An 18409-nucleotide genomic window follows, 5' to 3' on the forward strand; every position below is an offset into this window, starting at 1 on the left:
GACTGCCTCCCAACATATGCAGAAATCTCAAAGTATACTGAGAAGGTCTAAAAGAAAAATTCACCCAACTGATGTCAGGCCTAAGGCATCTATTAAGTTAGACTGAATATTAGGTTCTAGTTTTGTTCATTAAGATCTGTATTTAGTAAGACTGACTTCTAAGGCAGTTCCTTGTGGTTATGTTATAGTGCTAAGAAGTTTAATTAAGTAATTAAAAAGGACACTCTGAGTTTGTTTCTAAAGCTTCTCTCAGTAACCAGCCTTTGATTAAAGATCAGATGCTCCAGGATCTACAACCAGGAGATTCACAACAGGCTATAGTCACTTAGCAAACTAAACCAGATGACATGGATAGTCACTGGGCTATACCTAATAGAAGTTCTTGACTTAAGTTCTTACTGATGATTCTACTATAACTTCTAACTATATTGTTTTCTATACTGCCTGTTTCAAGAAGTGTCTCTCCGTACATTATCAAGGGTGTGACTGAGCCACTGATATAATGGTGTACAGTTCCATATGAAATTCATAATTATAATGGTGTGACTCTGTATATGAGAGGCAACAAGACGGAATATTTTCTTGGACCAAGAGACTAGTGAGACAGGTGTTGTCCAGAGACTTTTGTTACTCACAGGGCCTAGTCCAGTAATCAAACATTGAGTGGCCTCTCAGTGAAATCTTTGACAGAACTGGGAATGAACCTTCCCAGCACCATGGGACAAGATGGTAATGAAATGCCCCGCAAACCATGGTCAAACTCATGGCCATAAAAGGGCCCTGCTCTGGTAACTGGCACTTGCTATCTGCCTCTACAAAGATTAACTCATGGACACTACAGCTGCTGACCTTCAACATCCCCTGAAAGGAGTTCAGGGTGGAAATCAGAAGTTAGGCACTCGCTCTGTGCTCTGGAAAAATGGACACAACAGGCCTTTGGATAGTTAGATATTCTCAGGTAAAGATTTTCTTGAGCCCAAATTCTTGCATCTTCTCATACCTAGAAAACCGCTAAAATTGTTAATGGTGACAACTACTTTGGCTTATACATTAATACCACAGTAAGAAGCTAGGGCCTACCTGGACAAACTTTGACAACTGGCTACCTAAAGCACCTGTCTACATTGGGTTATAGACTCATTCACCTGAAAAGAAATTATAAGATTTATTTTGTCTGTTAAATGTCAGGTTTTCATTCTTTCAACTACTTCTAACTGGGTTTGTTATACCTACATTCAAAATGTACATGAACACGCCAGATGGTTCCATTCTTATAAATAGGGGAGCCCAAGTGTTGACTCTATCTAGACCAGGATCAAAGTTACTACCAAATGTAACCTGATTCTTACTCTTGCGTGGACTGCTAATTACAATAATTCATCTACTGATATTTGGTCTCTGCCTTTTAATCTACTTATCTAGTTTGTTCTTTCTAAAGGATACAATGGCTTCCCAGACAAAGTAACAGTGATGCAGAGATCCTGGTCACTCTTCAAAATGGACTCCCCTGATGTTCCACCATGGGCACAGATACAATCTTGGTTTACAAGCTCTCCTTTGTGAAAAACTATCTTGACTATAATCATTGTAATCATTCTGTTTTTTGCTGTTTGCTCCTTACACACGTTCCTGTGTATTTATTACTTGGGGCCCTTGGATCAGAAACCCTAAATAAAAGGGTAAGGAGAATATGTTGCTTCATCAACTTAGGGTCAGTGCCCCTCACCTGCAGGAAGCAGTTACTGACAGATTTCTCTGCCCCTTTCCCCTCAGCAACAATATTCTCCTAAAATAAGGGGGGAATGAGAGAGTTAACTTAGGCAGGTTGATAAGGAGTAAAAGCCTAAGGCCCCTTTAAGGAGGAGATAAACATTTTTTCTTTTTCACACTCTTTGCTTTAGATAGGTAGGCCTCGTAGGCAACAGTATCTCTTATTCAAGGACATGCCTTTTATTTATTTATTTATTTATTTTTTTTGAGCTTTGGATGTATGTTATGGGAAAAGGTCTGGGTAAAAACTTCCACAGCTGTAGCTCTGGGTTAACCTGTTCCTTCTGGCTAATCTCGTGCTGATGTCATCCCAGGATGTATGTTACAGGAAATGGTCTGGGAAAAATTCTCGCAGTCTTGAGGTATTTTGTATCTATTCTCAGCAGCTAGTTGAGAAGTGTATAAAGCCTTGCTTAAACTAGTGAGGTGGGTTCTCTCCTGCTCCCTTCTGATGTCTATGTCAGAAGTTTTTTCTGTCACTTTCACTTTAGATAAAATCTACACAGTGCTCCAAGTGACTGAGACTGTCTTTGGCTCTGGAGTTAAATCTTCTCCTTCAGAGACCATGAATCCAGCAGCACCGTTCACCATTTACCATAAGCTATCACAACTCTACAGTCAGTATTCATGTTTGTCTCATGCCAAGCACCACTGAACCTGGAGCATTATACAGACCTTCTTATCAACTCTCTATAGCCATCTAACAGAGAATATTTAAAATGTGATTTAAGGTTATCCTGGCCTATTCAAATTGTGTAAACATTCTACTTACATAATTTGAATAGGACAGAATCTTTGGGACCCCATGGACACTAGTCCGCAAGTCTCTGCTATTCATGGAATTTTCCAGGCATGAATACTGGAGTGGGTTGTCGTTTCCTCCTCCAGGAAGTCCTCCCAACCCAGGGATAGAACCCATGCCTCATGCATCTCTTGCATTGGCAGGTGGATTGTTTACCACTGGGAATGTTTGGGAAGCCCCAAACATTCTACTTAGGCAAGGTCAAATGACCTGAGAGGCTTACCATTTTCAAGGTTTTTTCCCTTGTATTGTACTTTCCTTGTCATTGAAAGGTCCAGACTCTCTCTACACCACATAATTTGTTTAGCATATAACACTTGTCAGTATTTAATATTATTAATTTCCTCAAAAATCGAAATCCATCTCATTCATTCCTCCTTTCTTTCACTGTTTAAGTTTGTTACATGCTTAGTTGGTGTCTGGGGCTGATAATCCAAAGCCTTTGCCTCAAACATTCAAAACTCTAGTGGTGAAACTAATATAATGAAATAATTGCAGCCTTATGGGGAGAAATGTTTGATTAAGGTCTGATGGGAGTACAGTTGAGAAAAGATGTATATCTGCTTTGGAAGTGTCAGAAACGGTAGACTTTTAGCCAGCTATCAGACAATGAGATATGTGCAAGAAATAGGGAAAGTGCCAGAGGGCTCAAGATGCACAAAAAGGTGGGGTAGGAAGAAACAAAAAACATCTAAAAGTTCCCAAAGGAACTTAAGATATTCCCCAAAGTTAAGGTTTGTGTACCTATGGAAAATGGAGACATGAGCCTCAAGAAGCTGATATGGACACACACAGTTTTAAATGGCTCTATGACTGGAAATGCTATTTAATAGCAAAAGTTAGAGACAAAAGCAAAGACTGGGCAAACACTGCCACTTTTATCACAGAAAATGTTTTCACAGCCTCAAATGATGGGATAACCTAAGAAAATAATTACAGAAATTAAGGTGCATAGAGGACAGAGCTTGAACCAAGATGTAATGATCCAAAAAAAGGAGTGATCACTAATTATTTCAAATGGGGAATAGGAAATTATGTTCTTAAAATTAATGGGGACAATTCATACACAAAGTCCTCTGTTCCACCATTATCCTATGAAGGGAGTCCCAGAGAAATCATCCCGGGAGGGAAAGATAGAGTGGAATTTCTGGTACAGAGTGCACTTATCCTGTGATAGGGAGTGGGAGGGGTAGGGGAAAGCCTAGTGGGTGTGGCTTTGCGTGGCGTCCGTGATGACGTCACAATCGTCAACCGTACCCAACAGCCCCTTCGGCTGCGTTAGTGCCAGAGGAAGCCGCGTCTGGTGAGGAAGCCTGCCCTTTGCGCGCCTGAGGTAAAAGCCATGGGAGCACTAAGTAGTCGGATGCTCTGGAACAGAGGGGGGCGTGCCCCAGAGGAGCCAGGTGCCCCTGAGGGGGAGGAGGAGGCTGAGGAGGTAGCAGTGGCAGCGATAGAGGAAGAGGAGGAGAGTGAAGAGGAGAGACCCAGCACTAGTCAAGGGTGCCACAAGCGGAAGACAGGCCCAGGAGGGCAGCTCGCAAAAGCGCCCCGCGGGAAGCGAGCAAAAGACAGTTCAGGGTCCGTTTATGAGACACGTTTTCTGAGAGGAGAAGGGAGTGACGTGCAGATCCGTGCCCTGGGGGAGGAGTGGAACCTGCACAAGGCCAACTTGTGCCAGTCGGGATACTTTGCGAGCATGTTTAGTGGTGCTTGGCGTGAGACAACCATGACTACTGTAGAGTTGCAGATGCCTGACGAGAACATTGATTGTGAGGCACTGCACGAGGCTTTAGGTTCCCTGTACCGAGACTCTGTGCTCATCCCACCGGGTCGAGTGGTCCCCGTGCTGGCCGCAGCCAGCATGCTGCAGCTGGACAGGCTGATTGAGCAGTGCGGAGACATCATGAAGGACACCATCAATGATCAGACCGTGTGCAGCTACTACTACGCTGCTGAGAGCTACGGACTCCAGCACATCAAGCCCATGTGTCTTCAGTGGCTGCTGGACAACCTGATGACCCAGCAGAGTGAGGAGTTATTGAGAGAAGTTAGCCTGGATCTCATGAAAGAGGTCATTGCCTCTTCAGAGCTCTTCGTGATGGAGGTAGAGATGGATGTGTACACCACGCTGAAAAAGTGGATGTTCCTGCAGCTGCAGCCGACATGGAGAGGCCCCCACAGAGACCTACTGCCAGACGCCGACTCGTGGTTTGCTGGGTCCAGGCAGGAGTCAGAGGGCACCCCTTTCCTGGAGACCGAGCAGGGCAGAGCCTTCGTGCCAGTGTTCCAGCAGCTGCGGCTTGCCTACATAATCTGCGACCTGCCATCAGCACGCGCCATCGACCAGGATTCGCTGATCCCTGCCGCGTGGCTGGCCCCAGTGTACAAAGAGCAGTGGCTTGCCCTCCTCCGGGCTGAGCAGAACAGAGACCTCGGGCCCATGGATGTCTGCGTGTCCGATCTCCAGAGGAACAGCATGCGGTGCGGGGGCCGGCTCTGCAGGGATGAGGAGTGCAGCTGGCGGTGGGCAGGCTTCAACTTCGGCTGGGACTTGGTGGTGTGCTATGCCAACCGGCGCATCATTTTCAAGCGCAGCGCGCTGAACCAGTCTTGCGGTCTTGGGGTCAGCTTGCTCTGGCAGAGAAAGGTCGCGTTCCGCCTGCGCCTGGTCTCCTTGGACAGGGCTGGAAGAGCCATTCTCCGGAGGGAGACAGAATACCAGGTACTTTCCCTGAGAAAGGATGAAGAGCTAGAGGTAATGAATCTGGAGAACGAAGATGTGGTTTTCCCCATATATGTGACCTGTAATTTCCTGTACCTCCCCAGAGAGGGGCGTTTTCCTGAATGAGGATCCCTGAAAATAAAAATCTCAGAGGGGCGAGCAGCTCTTTTCCTGGGGTCAGGGGCGACCAGCTTTGTCCAGATGGCCAGCTCCTTCTGCGGGACCAACCGGACTTGCCCACCTCTGGTGGCCCAGTTCTGTCAGTGTCTTTGTTGAACTTTAGCGCATGATATTTGAGATTGTTTACCTGAGCCTATGAAAAGGAGAAAGTTTAAAGCCCCCCCCCCCCCAACACCTGTATAACTTATTTGTGCTGTTAAGGTGGCAACTTGGCCTCCTGGTTTACCATCCCTCAATGCCCCCTCCCATCATTTCTGCAAAGTCAAAGACCAGTTGACTTTAGAGAGAACCTGTGAACCTAGCTACTCTGCTACTGTTAGTGAAACTCTTTTAAAATATGCATTTCCTTTAGCGTGGTTAAATGCATGTTAAATAACAGTTTGGTTTCTCTTTCAGTTCGTGTGTTTAGAGCCACTCTGCCTCACTCTACCATTACCACTAGCATCCTTTGGATGCTGGATCCTTTGGATCTACCACCACTGCCGCTAGCATCCTTTGGATTGCTTCCCTTGCCCCATTTCTTGCCACTGAGTGTCGTACTTGGTTTCCATGATCTCTCACTATGTGAACACACCCAGGCTGCACTGATGATCTTCTCTTTATTGGTTGTTCCTCAATATTCTCAGGTTAGTTGACTTTATATCATATCTTGATGTTAGTTAGACTTTATTTTGACTTTCCTAGCATTTTAACCCTAGAAAGACATTTCAAATCTTATACAACCCTATATTGGGGATGGAGTGGAAGACAGCAGATTGTTTCTATGAGGACCTCTCCATACTAGATAAAAAGAGTTTTTTCTGTGGCATACAGTCATGAATTATTTATGCACCAGAAAGCACTCTTTACGCACGTGGATGGCCTTAGCCCTTCAGAAACATTTGACGTTCGAATTGTACTTGGAAAGACTCTTTCCTGCTTAAAAACAGGTCTGGTAACCTCTGGAAAGGAATGCTTTTGAATTATAATGGGAATTATTTGGCATCTGGAAGTGGGATCAAAAGACAAGACGTTCACACTAGTAATCAAAAGGGTAAGATAAAAAGTGTTTTTGTCACCAAAGGAGAAGCACACTAGTCACGATTTGAATTTGTTGGTTTCTGATTACTGTTAACTTGCAAATTGTCACCATCCCATTCCCTCCCTCAATGAAATGTTATTTTGAGGTCAAAGAATGGAAAACTATTTAAAAATCCATACAAATAATAAATACATGCTTGGAAAGAGTGTGATAAATTAATAGAAGATGAACAAAAAAAAATTAGTCACCAGATTTAATGTTTTACTTGGTTGAAATCAGAATTTTCCTTACCGGTGGTTTGTTTCTCTTCCCAATTAGATTTTATCCGTTGTCATTCAGTGAACAAATTACTTTTGACTTCATTCATTCATTCGTTTTTACTCTTTAAGGAGATTTGAAAGGCTTCATTATCCCAAACCCACATACTAGTATTAGAGTAATATTTACATGACAGTTAAAGGAAATGGTTCAACCAGGAAGCTGCTGTTGCATCCTTTGATGTTTGCCCTTAGTTTTTTTTTATTATTATTAATATTTTCAAACTTGCTTTATTTTCATTTCTGATATCTTTTTACTTGTTTTAATCTTTCTTTAAATCTTCTTTTTTTTTTTTTTAATTTTTTATTTTTCAGTGGATTTGTCATACATTGATATGAATCAGCCATAGAGTTACACGTATTCCCCATTCCGGCCCCCCATCCCACCTCCCTCTCCACCCGATTCCTCTGGGTCTTCCCAGTCCACCAGGCCCGAGCACTTGACTCATGCATCCCACCTGTTGCCCTTAGTTTTGCATCCCCCTACCCTTTCTCCTGTTCCCTTATATTCCGTATACCTAACCAACTACAAACAATAGACTTCATTTTATTTATTTTTTTAAATAACTGGGGAGAAGAGTAAGTCATGATTCAGTTGAAAGGTAAAAAGTATTTTTTTTTTCAGTAACAATTTCACTTTCTTTATATAAACTCTCTAAGCAATTTGAGATTACTTTTTCTTGAGCTGAAAGCCAAGATGCCATTTCATCTAAACAGAGGTATCCTCACTTGGGAAATTCAGAGACTACTTAGCTACAAATATACCTTGACTGAAAGATCTGCTTTTGTTTTCCTACCCAATTAGCTTTAAATCCTTAAATTGCTTGTTGCTGTTTACAGGAGAAAGATGTTCAATAATGCACAGTGACAGCTGAAATACACTCATTTAAACATTTAAACTCTCACAAACCCTGACTGTTGCCATTTGCCAGTTTGGGCAATTTATCCAATACCTGTCTCTAGTTTTTCACTTTTTTTTTCTTTTCTTTTTGACTGCTCAGGATGAGGAAGAAAGCGTTTCCCACATTGATACTCATTTTGTTAGCCTCTTCGTAAAGGCATGGGGAGATGGGGAGGCAGCACAAAATATATAGTCATGGTAACGCTACAGGAAATCATCAAGCTAAATAACAGCAAACTAAACGCCACACTAAAGGAGATGTACCCCGATGGGCTACCACGTGGTCCTTGACAATGATGAGGATTTATCCCTGTCTCTGTCTTTCCCTCTCTGTATGTCTGCCGCTCTCTCTGTCATCCCCTTTCTCTCTATTATGTCTGTTTGCATCCCTGTCTAATTTCTATCTACCTCTGTCTTTGTCTACCTCAGTCTCTGTCTCTGACTGCCTATCTTTGTCACTCTCTGTCTCTGTCTTACTGTCCATATCTTTCTGTTTCTCTGTTTCTGACAATCTGTTTGTGTCTGGGTCTCTATGCTTCTGTCTCTGTCTCTGTATTTCTCCAGTGCTTCTGTATCTGTATCTCTCCGTGTCTCTTTCTCCATCTGTCTGTCTTTGTCTTTCCCTTTCTGTCCCATCTGTCTCTGTCTTTCTCCCCAGCCCCACCCCACCGCCCCCCCACCCCCCCGCAACCTTGTTTCTCTCTGACTCTCTCTCCATCACTATCTCTATATGTGTGTTGTCTTTCAGTGTGCCTCTGTCTTTCTCTGTCTCTCAGTCTGTCTGTCTCTGTCTTTCTATCTGTGTCAATCAGCCTCTGCCTGTCTCCCTGTCTCTGTCTGCAACCATCATTCTTTGCCTTAGTTTGAATGTGTGTCTCTTTGTCCCTGTCTGTGCCTGGCTTCCTCTGCCTCCCTATCTCTGTCTCCATCTATTTCTACCTGTCTCTGTCTGCCCCTTTCTGTGTATCCCTTTCTACCTGTCTCTATTGGGGGAGGAGGTATAATATCTGAGTCTGTCCATCCGTTGGGCTTTCTCAGCCTGCCTGACCAGCTATCTCTGTTTTTCTGTCAGACTGTCTTGTCTCTGGCTGTTTCTGCATCTGGCTCTGTTGCATGTTTTGATAGTCCATCTCTGCTTCTGCCTGTCTTAAGGAGACAGGAATGAAATGTTACTACAGTTCGGTAGACAAACCCTCTTCTGTCATCTTCCCTTCCAGTGGTGTCCTGGAGATAGATGCCGTAAGAAGATAAGGTTAGCATTCGTGTGCAAAGACACAAGAGACTTAAATAAACAATGACTTATGAAGGAGAAAGCAGTGCCCCAGGGATGTAAGTGGGATGGACACAGACAGCAGACCAGTGTAAATTATGCTACTGTGGAAAGGGTCTATATATAAACAGCACAAAGATGACATTGGAATTTTAATGAAAGATAAGGCATGTGCTGGAAAAAGAAAACCATCTTTTTAAGAGGAAAATAAAAAGAAGAGGGAGTGTCTAGCCACAAGGTCTACAGGAAGGTACTTGCCAAGTCTCAGCCACAGAATTTGGACATGAACCTGCCTGATGAGAGTTAAAATAGCAAAACTCACCTATTTTATATAAGCACATCACATAAGGTTAATCATGTGATTAAACTTAAACTTTTGAATTGGGGTCAGCAAACACACACACATTGAAATAAGGGGATTGAAGCAGGGCCCAAGATTCTTATGTCATCACCTGTTCAGCTAGTAACATGACTCCTAAGACATTCATATACATATATATATGCATTTATATTTTATGAGCCCACATGAGGTTCCACCCTTTCCTTGTCCACTCAGCTACCTGGGCCTTGATGCCCTTCCCTTTATTCAAGATAGACCTCTTGAAAGGGGTGTGTCATCTGCCCCCTGTTCTAAGGTTTACTTGCTTGACTCCAGGCACCATCTATATGTCATAGACTCTCAAATTCATAGCCCATGCACAGACCTCTTCTTTGAATCCAGACCTATAGCCAACAGTCTTCCCCACCACTTGGAAATCTCAAAGGTGGTGCGATCTACAAAGGAACAATATAGAACTTATGGTCCAGGCAACCAATTTTAATCTAAATGTAGCTTCCTTCCTCATTTGAGTAAATAAATAGAAAGACACTGATGCTGGTAAGGAGATAATAACCAGGATGTTAGCTGAAACTTATACTTCCTCAAGTGTTTGTGTTTCAGAAGTAAAATTTGTCTATTCATGACATTCTAAAGAAAGGTGGCAGTTTTTTTTCTAGTATGTAAGAGAACTGAAATTTACCTCATTTCATTAGACAATAACCAGTTGATATATGAACAGTCTTCGGGAATAATTTGTTCTAACAGTGCAGATGAAAGTTTGGTTTAGTCTGTGAACACATTTTCCATGTCAATTGCTATGATTAGACTCTTAGATCAGACACCAAAGGATAAACTTCACTCCACATTGTAGCAACATTCAACTATCAAACATGGTTTAAAGACTAGCAGGGTAATAAGATGCAGTGGATGGAACAAAAACTCTCTGGGCAAATTCAAGGTAAGATTTGAATACCCAAAAGATCCTTAATTCTCTGAGAAGTATTCATCACATAAACACACTGCATTACATTGGTGGTGTCTGTCAATTATTTAAAAGAATAAAAATAAAAATAGTACATGGTGATGGCAAAAATAGGAATCTACAAGCAGCTGATGGTTCTGATTAGCATGTTTGTAGTACATGGGATTTTATGAAGAATGGTGACTCTAAGTGAATTACAATCGTCCAAGCAGTCACAAAGAGCGTGTTTTGGGTGAAGGCAAGTGGCTGAGTATGGTCCACCACAGGTGAGGAGACTTCCTGTAGAGGTATATTCTTTAAACTGGTAGCCCCTAGTCATATGTGATTAGTTAAATTGATTAAAATTAAATAAAATTGAAAATTCAGCCTCACTAGCAGCATTTGAAGTGCTCAATGGCTCCATGTAAACCCGTGGCTACTATACTCTGTGCAGCGCAAGTATGGAACATTTCTATCAGCGCAGAGAATTCTATTAGATAGTGCTGTTCTATAATCAGTCATTCCAAGTAAAATTTACATTTCTTTCTACCTCTGAATACATAGATCACCTGGATAACCTATGTGGGGGTGGGTGATGTTTGTGGGGATGGGGAGGAGTTAGAAAAACGGACATACAGAATGGTCACATTTGGATTTACAGGGTCTCATCAGGGTCTTATTCGTCTCACTGTGCTTACTGAGATGTTATGCAGGCTGGGGACAGGGCGTGAGGAAGGTTGGTAGCCACCCAAAGGGACCGTTTGTTCTGAAACCCTGTGCTTTGGAATGTGAAGAATTTGGGTCTTATCTTCTGTGGCCCATACAGCATCTGACCTGGTGGTCAGGCCATGATCTCAAACTCATTGTCCAAAACTCAACCTTTGCTTTCTTTCTCCCATTCCACTATCATGAATATCTATTTTCAATATATTATATGGTTGGTCTTTTACTGTTCATATTGTTAATATCTCCACCAGTATACCAGCCCTCTTCTCAGTCTCTAGGCCTTGAAATTGCTGGTTAAAAGGATACAGAATAAATGTCTTTGTAAACTGAAAATTATGTTAGAAGTAATAGCATGTGGGGTTATTGTAGTAAATACCTTTGAGTCTTCTCTTTTGCTTTGTCATCAAGTTTAATGTGATATGATATTTCGATGCCTCCCAACTAAAGACCAGCAGGAACACATTTGCATTTGAACAATTTGAGTTTATTATTCTTTGCAGTGAAGGCGAACACACACAGTGAAGGAACTGTGGGCCACACAAGTATGTGGGTGATAGAAAAGGGATGTTAAAAGATTTGGGCTTGGGACTTCCCTGCTGGTCCGGCAGATGAGACTTTGCCTTCCAAAGTAGGTGGTGTGGGTTCGCTCCCTGGTTGGGGAAACTAAGGTCCCACGTGTCTTGTGACCAAAAACCAAAACATAAAAGGAAAAAAAAAAACAAAACAGAAGCAATATGGTAACAAATTCAATAAAGACTAAATAAAGGGACCACATCAAAAGAAAAATTAAAGAAAGAAAGAGGTGGTCTTGTTTTAGGTGATTTTGTGTGAGGTTTTAAAGAAGCAGAGTTTTGATCTGGATTGGATACTGTCAGGAAGACAGGGTATTCCTATGACAGTATCTTAGTAAACCTTCTGTATAGAGAGACTAGACTAGAGTGAGGTGAAAGCTGCAACTGCATAAAGCAAACAAAGAAACAAAGAAAGCAAAAGGGAAAACGAAACCCCCAAACTAGCAGTCACTCATACTAGCTAGGAGAGGGATATATGGTGGTTTGTACAGTGATTTTGCTTTTTTGTCTGTGCTTAGAAAAAAAAAAATCATGAAGTGGCCTTTGTTTTGTCTCACTTTATCATGATTTCAGAGTGACGAGATCTCATGATCTCAACTGAAGTTGGCATTCCCTGAGATTTTTTCCAATGTCTAATGGGAGAATAACATGTCCTAGCCTGGATGTCAAGAGATATTTTTTAGTACCCACTTCTGGCCACAAGCCATTAATCCATGTTATCTAGATTATCAACATTGCTCTGATTTTGATGATCAGGAATTTGTTTAGAGAATGTACTCTGTAGTAGGTCATGGGTTGGTCTCTCCTGCTCCTTTTGCAGTAGAATGCATCATTGAATACTCTGGTGTGACATGGACTGTGCAATAGCATTTAAGACTCCAGACAGGATGCATTGGCCAACTGCAAAACAAGTAATCAAACGGAACACAATGATTATTAGTCCTTGAAACAAGACTTGAAGTCAAGGGCTTGGATTATAAAACCAGGCAATGAATCCAGCTGGTTTCACCTTTGAGCACCACATGACATTTGTCAGAATCAAAGACAAGTTTTGGACCACCCTTGCTAGCTATTATTTTCCCGAATGTGAGAATAGCAAGTCACAAAGCCTATATATATAAACTGACTCCTGAATAGGGCGTCAGTTATTCTGTGTTCTGTGTGTGTGTGTGTGTGTGTGTGTGTGTGTGTGTGTGTGTGTGTGTGTGTGTGTTAGACGCTCAGTCATGTCTGACTCTTTGCAACCTCATGGGCTCCTCTGTCCACGGGATTCTTCAGGCAAGAATACTGGAGTGGGTTGCCATTCTCTTCTCCCGGGGATCTTCCCGACCCAGGGACTGAACCTGGGTCTCCCGCATTGCCATCTCAGCCAACAGAGAAGCCCTTCCTGGTGAGTTTTTAAAAGAAATTGGTTTGACTGTTACTGGTTAATCCCCTCTCCCTAACCCCCCCTCCCCCACCCATTTCTGGGAAATAAGATCTGCTGGAATGTTTAGTTTAACATATCACAAACTCTCTAGCAATTATCCTGAACACACAAGATAAGTCAGCATATGCCATATGGGTGTTATATAAGATGTTACATAACAAATAGTACCTCATTGTATTGCCTCTATCAGGAAAATAAGCTTCATTGATCATGACTAGAGAAAGTCGATTTTGTGTTCCTCAAGGTAAGTGATGTATTTAGCAGAACTTCTCTTGTGTGGCTCAGCTGGTAAAGAATCCACCTGCGGTGCAGGAGACCTGGGTTTGATCCCTGGGTTGGGAAGATCCCCTGGAGAAGGGAAAGGCTACCCACTCCAGTATTCTGGCCTGGAGAATTCCATGGACTGTATAGTCCATGGGGTCCCAAAGAGTCGGACACGACTGAGTGACTTTCACTTTCACTTTCAATCAGTTTCACAAAGCAGGCTGACTATCATGAACAAATGGAATACCATGAGCAAATCTGACTATCAGGGTCAGCGTGGCCCCAATAATGGAGCCTACTCTTGATTGACTAGGACTTGCCGACAGGATTATAATGACCTCTGCAGGAGTATTTTGCTGAGATGAGGTCAGTGTCCAGGTTTTAACGTCTGGAGGTTGGAATTAATGCTGTAAGGGAAACTGACAAATAGCATTTCTTTCTTTTGTCAGCAGGGTGTGATGGGGAATGTCAGATGTTTTTCCTTAAGTGGCAGAAGGAGACCACAGGAGTTAAAAAAAAAAAGAATAATACAGTAAAAATAAGGGGAGCTCATAGCAATGTGCTGGAAAACATCAGAATGTAATGGTAGGCAATTTTATTAGTAAAGGGGGAGGAACAGTTCCTAGAGAATCAGAAAATTAATGTTATTCTGTCGTCTTGGGGAGGAAATCTGTCCACTTTCTGAAGTCAGTGACGCCTGGAAGGCTGCTAAGAACCCTCAATTTAAGGTCTTCAGATGGAGTGGATACCCAGTATACAGGGGGATGTGATGAGGAACAACAACTCAAGGATCAACACTCTGGAGTTTTACTGGAGTTTTTAGTTGTTAATAGTACCTGGGAAACTTTTTTTCTTTCTTTCTTTTGTTAACCTAGGCTCAAGGGCAGATTTTTCTGATGCTTATTTCAGAAGACCGAGGAGTCTCCAGGTTGCAGATCATGTAAAGGCTGTTTAAGTGAGTGTTTGGGAGATTTGCTCATATCGGTGTGATAAAGCTGGAAGTGTTGTGTGAGTGCTTTCAAGTCATTACTCTTATCAGCTTGTAAAAATGGTAGAATCCAAAATTGGGGATGAGATTCCCAAGTATATGGGCTGGCCTCCTGTGAATTAATAAGTAGATAAACTATGAGTCCCAGATGGGGTTGATCTTACAGACATTAAAGTTAATGGTAATATTTGAGGCCATGGAAAACTGTCCAAGGGCTTTACCAACTTTAGTTTTAGCATTCCATATTTATGATGGAACATATTTGCAATATAGAAATGATCTACTTTCTGTTTCTGTTTAATTTTGATAGATTGAGAAAATTATTTCATCTAAGTTTTAAAATTAAGTAATTCAAATTAATTTGGTATGCTACTTTACAAAAGCATCTACCACATTCGTAATGATTACTTCTTTTCGTATTCCTAGTATCTTCTACTTCTCTCTCTCCCTCTTTCTCAGTAACTGTTGCTGTACATTTATCAGTTTCTTTTGCCTTCCCTAGCAACAAACTAGGTTTGTTTGAACCTAGTTTGAACCAAGTTTGGTCTGCTTGAACTTCTTTATGGATTTTTGTTTTGTTTTCTCTTTAATTTAATTTGTTCCTCTTTAAGGAACATTTGGTAAATGTTCCTTCCTTCTACTTTCTTCCATTCATTCTGCTATTCCAATTTCATATTTTGGTTGCTCAGCTCATTAATTTGCAGCCTTTCTTCTTTTCTAATATAAGCATTTGGTGTTATAAATGTCCCTCAAACTACCACTTTGGTGTATTCCACAAGATTTTATAGGTGCTATTTTCATTATCATTTGGTTGCAATATTTCCTAATTTCTATTATGATTAATAATTACTATTTATCCCTTGTTGGTCATATGTATCGCTTGATTCTGGTCATATTTTTTTAAATGTTCCTACCCTAAGTGGTTTGTTTCTGTTTTCCTTTGGGTTATGATTTTTTCACTCAATTGCACTGTGTTCAGAGAGCATGGTTTCTGCTTGAAAATTGCTGACATATGTTTGTGGACTAGTGAATGATCAGCTTCTCTAAATGTTCCATTTGTGCTCCCAGAGAATATATATTCTCTAATCTTTGGACCTAGTATTCTCTACCTGCTTATTAGAACAAGATTTAATAGGGTTCTCCAAATCTCCCTTATCATTGCCAATAGTTATTGTTTTCTAAATTGATCAGTTACTGAGAGATATACTAAAAGTTCCCACTCTATGGATCTGCCAATTTCAGTGAACTTTTGGCATATGTATATTTGAGCCTTCAGAATTATACTCACAGTAATTAGCCCTGAATCCCTGTTTTTAATCGTTTAAGAGCTGAAAGTCCACGACTGCTTCCTTTTAACCTTTCCATGCCCTCCTCTTTTTAAGATCATATGGCTCCATTTTGAACTTTTCCAAGGAATCTATTTTGCAGTTGTTTCTGTCATCTTATTTCTGCTTCCTATTGATTGGGAGGTTTTTCTTCTTCTTCTTCTATGCTTCCTATGTATTATTCCCTTTTATCTGTTTTCTATTGGATGAATTGAGTTTCTGTCAGATGGGCTGAGTGTCCTTTAGTACTGTATTTCCTCTAGTGAGTTGGGAATAATGTATCCTATTTCTATTTGTCGAGTTCACCGGTGATGTTTTATCACGCTCTCCAAAGTTGCCAAGTCAAGTGTGATGCTATGAGTAAAGAGTTGTTCATAGACTGCTTTATGCTTACCCAGTGTTCCTTAGGGCAAAATTCAAGACATCAACAGAATCTATTGGACATCACGGTAAAGATTTAAATCCAATTGTTTTGATTTGGAGGTGGAAGGGTTGCAGTAGAGCAGGGAAATGACATTTACTGAACAGCTTTAATATTCCAAGCACTTCACATGCATTTTTCTCATTTGACCCTTGCAAACACCATACTTGGTATGCATCCTTATATCCTCATTTGAAATGAGAAAAGTGAGAATCAGAGAGGTTAAGTAACCTTTCCCTTACTAATAATTTGTGGAGTGAATCTAGGACCCTTTGATAGTAAACTTCAGGGGTTTTCCAATATTCCACATTGTCTTCAAAGGTAGAAACATAAAACGGAGCCACCTGCAGCCTCTCATATTGAATAAGTTAACCTTATGAGGCCCGGGGCTGTGTTCAACTCCAGCAGAGGGACCATTTATCTGTCTCACAACTCAGCTTTTCTTTTTCCCTCAGGATTGCCACTGCCACACAACTGCAGATAATCCATCTTCCATCGATTTTTGCAGAAAAGAGAAAACTTATGTTTTACACCTTTCATGGGTTATATGCCATCACTTGGTCCACCTTTACCTGCTACCTGTTGAAGGCATGCTTCCTTAGAGAGACAGAGAGATGGTCTCTGGTGATTGCAACATGTACAGATACAAGAAGTATATAGACAAATAGTGTGCTAAAGTTCTTCAATATTCACAAATACCTATTTCTTGATCACTGTTTTGCCTTCTTCCCAAAAGTTCATCTTAAGTCATTCACCTAACATCCTTGCTTAGCAAACCATTTCCCACCTGCTCACACCACAGACACACAGACACACAGACACACACACACACGCGCGCGCGCGCACAGGGGGAGGGGGCGAAAAGTCTTGGGTCCCACATCTGCAGAATAAGGTAAAAAACAATTAAGAGACAACAGAAAAGAATTCTGACATGTAGTAGGTACTCAATACAGTGGAAATTTGTTCATCATCTTTATGATAACATTGTTGATGAAAATATTGCATTTTTATATACTTTTGCTACATTCAGAATCACAATGTCCTTTCCAATTCTTTCTTTCTCTTGCCTAATTACTCTGGCTGATACTTTTGATACTATATTGAGTAATAGTGGTGAGGAGGGCACCCTTTTCTTGTTCTGATCTTAGAGGGAAAGCTTTTTGATTTGCATCACTGAATATGGTGTTGGATGTGTACTTGTGATGTATGACCCTTTTCACGTCTAGGTTCATTCCTTCTATATTTAATTGATGGAGAGTTATTATTATGAAACAGTGTAGACTTTTAGCAGATTTTTTTCCTGCATCTGTTGAGTTGATGCTCTGATTTCTATCTTTTACTTTATCAGTGAATGCAGTGTATAACATTTATTGAAATTTGTATGATGAATCATCCTTGCATCCCAGGGTGCATCTCACATGACCTCATGTAGATTCTTTGAATGTGCTTATGAATTTGGTTTGCCAGTATTTTTGAGAATATCTGCAGGTACATTTCTTAGGGATATTGGTGTGAAACATTTTTTTTTTTTTTGTATTGGCCTCATCAGCTATTGTGTCAGAGTAAGTTTGGCCTCATGCTGATTTTGGCAGAGTTCACTTGTCTTCAATTTTCAGGCAGGGTTATCATTAATTTCTATTAAGTAGAATTCACTATTTCTATTAAATGTTGAGTAAAATTCCCTAATGTAGCCACCTATTCCTAGACTTTCATGTGTGTGTGTTAGGGTGGGTGTAGAATTTTCATTATGAACTCAGTCTCCTTACTAGATTTAAATTGACTCAGATATTCTATTTCTTCATGATTCCAGTCTTGGTAGATATTTCTGTTTCTAGCACTATATCATTTTCTCCTAGGCTATTAAATTTGTTGGCATTTATTATTCGTATTTTGCTTACCTGAAAGCAAAGCTCAGCTGGTAAAGAATCTGCCTGCAATGCAGGAGACCCTGATTCGTTTGATTACTTAGTCCAGAGGAACCCCTGGAGAAGGACTCCAAGTGCAGTATTCTTGGGCTTCCCTGGTGGCTCAGACAGTACAGAATCTGCCTGCAATGTGGGAGACCTGGATTTGATCCATGTGTTGGGAAGATGCTTCCTGGCTGTTTCAGAGTTGTGTAAAGACACACCTAGGGCATGTCCCATTCCATGAGAAAAGATGTCAGGGTAGTGTAGTCTGTGAGTGCTAACTGTCATACTGGTTGTTATGCTTATTAGCTGAAACTACTGTCAGATGACTTCCCAGCAAGAAGTGGTAAGCAGCCTGTTGCTTTCAGAAAACTCAAAATCTAGACCAAAGCTGTGTTGTAATGAAGGGAAAAATGAACCAGTGTATTTTTCTGGTAAGTTTAAGGCTGAAACTATCCACCTTTCACTGGAGGAAAATACTACTTTTTTCCATCAGGTCTCCATTCACTGGGTC

General features: G+C 41.2%; 1 long non-coding RNA gene and 1 pseudogene across 1 annotated transcript in view; both read left to right on the forward strand.

Moving 5' to 3' along the window:
• The window catches only part of LOC136153391 (uncharacterized), a 127333-nt gene that overhangs the window by 90697 nt on the left and 18227 nt on the right, over positions 1–18409 (forward strand). The window lies entirely within an intron of this gene.
• LOC136153815 (germ cell-less protein-like 1 pseudogene) lies at positions 3915–5420 on the forward strand (annotated as a pseudogene).

Source organism: Muntiacus reevesi, chromosome X, assembly GCF_963930625.1.
Source record: "Muntiacus reevesi chromosome X, mMunRee1.1, whole genome shotgun sequence".
Classification (NCBI taxonomy): domain Eukaryota; kingdom Metazoa; phylum Chordata; class Mammalia; order Artiodactyla; family Cervidae; genus Muntiacus; species Muntiacus reevesi.